Source organism: Montipora foliosa, chromosome 2, assembly GCF_036669935.1.
Source record: "Montipora foliosa isolate CH-2021 chromosome 2, ASM3666993v2, whole genome shotgun sequence".
Taxonomy (NCBI): Eukaryota; Metazoa; Cnidaria; class Anthozoa; order Scleractinia; family Acroporidae; genus Montipora; species Montipora foliosa.
Genome location: NC_090870.1, coordinates 24,568,311 through 24,570,810, shown reverse-complemented (window position 1 = coordinate 24,570,810; position 2,500 = coordinate 24,568,311). Strand labels below are relative to the sequence as shown.

The window sequence follows — 2,500 nt, the reverse complement described above, 5'->3', positions numbered from 1 at the left end:
TTTGTTATTTTCCGTGTCGGGAAAAGTCTTGCCTGTCACTCCCCTGCTAAGTGGTGTCTTTGTGCATGGAGTCTTCTGTGCGTATTTTGTTAGGTTTGAGGGGGCTGGGGTAATGCGTAGCTTGCTCTGCACAATTAACCTGTAATGGCGTCGAAAGTCATTGTAACGCGAATGGCTTTTTAGTACATCTTTAAAGAAAATATACCCACATGGAGCTCAAGAATGGAACGTCAAGACAGGCGGTGAAACATAAAGATCTGGAATCTTAAAAAAGCGACGAGTAATGGACTTCGACAGCGTGAATCTTTCGCCCGTCGAGCCGAAATCAAAATATGCTGTACTTCTAATATTTCGCCAAGGTGGTGTTACGTACAACACTGAAACCAAATGGAAATTTCTCTGGTAACTTACGCGTTCAACAAAGACAGAGAAGGAATCGAACACCACAAGTAGATCTGTGATCTCTGTTGTGTGTCTCACAGTGTTTACTGAAGTCGCATCTATTTAAAGTTTGCCTGCTTGTCTGGCAAGTAACATTCATTTTAAGACTCAACTCAGCAAAGGTAAAAACAAATTGGAAATGTGACAGTGAAAAATTATTTGAATGAAAGCTTGTTGTCTCTTTTGTGCTTTATTATTTACGGTCAAGGTTCTTTCGAAAAGGGTTTGATGTGAACTGTCAGAAATTTATTTAATTGCATATGCTTTGTGATTGTGTGTTTCGCTTGCTCGCACGCAACTGAAATAGGGAGGGTTTCTTGCCTCTTATAGAAAATATGTTGCTTGTTTCAATAAATGTTTCGCTGGAAAATATTTCTGTGAAATTTCTAGCTTTTGTAAATTTATCATGTGTAATTTTCGAGCTTAGCAAATTTGCATACATGTGTTGAAATGTGATACGGGGAGAATTTTTGTGGTAATGCATAAGTCACGAAAATAAACAGGTCTGTTGGAAGCGTGCTTGAGTTTCAACAAAATGACCCCCAAAATCGGCAAAATATTGTGACGCTGATGAATAATAAAGTAGCTGCTATTACCAAAACAATGGAATTACCTGGTGATAAATAACCTTGTCTTGGAGAGTAAATTTTTGATTTTCCAGAAACAATGGTCACTGTGACCTCTGAGAGTGATCTTTGTGTTGAATTTGCACATTTCTTGTCAAAATTTATAACAATTGAAAGAAAAAGAAAACTAACAAAAACCCGGTATCTTGGCATCATTTGACACAGATGCTTCACTGTTTCGCGAGTAAACATGCCGCGGTAACTTGATCACTCTGCCCGCTGAATTCGATGTGTGATTTACTCGGTGCAGCCAAAAGTACAATTACAACAAAACAACTAAAATCTCCCAAAATGTTTTTCGCTGATGGTAACTTTTTATATTCGTGGTTCAAAATTAATGTTGTTTTCACGTCGTAAATTTTGTTACCGATGGCAAAATATTTTATGCTCGATCGACCGTCCTGAAACTTCCTTCTGCTCTTCTTAAAAACTGTGTATCCATATTTATTTACTTTTACATCAATATTTGTTTTGCATAAAGCAAGCTTACAAAATCTGTATCTTGCTTGGTTCGCATTTGATAGCATTAAAATAGAATTTTCGGTCCTATGCTTCTGTTACTCAGTGGTATATTTCTTAGGTCGCCCATCCAGATACTAACCCACCGCACAGGGTTAACTTCAACTTTAACTTTTGTTTACAAAACTGTCAGGTGCTGTCAGTACACGCTTACACTTGTGGTGGAAAGAAGTTGCATGATCAACCTGTCAGCCCAGAAGCCAATGTTTCTCGATTCCCTTTTATTCTGTCAACATGTCTCTCCCAGAAGACAATGTTTTTCACTTCCCATTTATTTTCTTCAATCTTTCTGGGTTCAGTACTTTGCTAGTAACCACATGTCTTCTCAGGCTATTTACCCAAGACTTCTACCATGGCACTACAATGATAGACAATACCAAAACAATATCGTGCACTATTAGAGCTACATTTTACGCAAGGACAACTTGAATCTCCTGGAAGACAATACACAGCTCAGTTGACATTATGAAATAAATCGCTGTGTTACTTCACTACCACACGTAAGCAATGCGTGTCAACTTTTTTTAAAGAGGACAGGACTTTCTTCTTTCTGACAAATTCGATGTGCGATTTACTCGGTGCAGCCAAACTTGTACAATTACAACAAAACAACTAAAATCTCCCAAACTGTTTTTCGCTGATGGTAACTTTTTATATTCGTGGTCCAAAATTAATGTTGTTTTCATGTCGTAGATTTTGTTACCGATGGCAAAATATTTTATGCTCGATCGACCATCCTGAAACTTCCTTCTGCTCTTCTTAAAAATTGTGTATCCATATTTATTTACTTTTACATCAAGATATGTTTTTAAACCTCTATGGGATCAGTTATTCCCGATTCCGTAGACTGAAAGAACATTACGAAGAAAACGGTGTATCTTTAAGGGTCCATGGGAACGAAAGAGACTACCACA

At 37.6% G+C, this 2,500-nt stretch overlaps 1 protein-coding gene across 1 annotated transcript in view; it reads right to left on the bottom strand.

Moving 5' to 3' along the window:
- LOC137992728 (T-complex protein 1 subunit gamma-like) overlaps positions 1–2,500 on the bottom strand; it is a 40,818-nt gene that overhangs the window by 30,754 nt on the left and 7,564 nt on the right. The gene's annotated exons all lie outside the window — the stretch shown is intronic.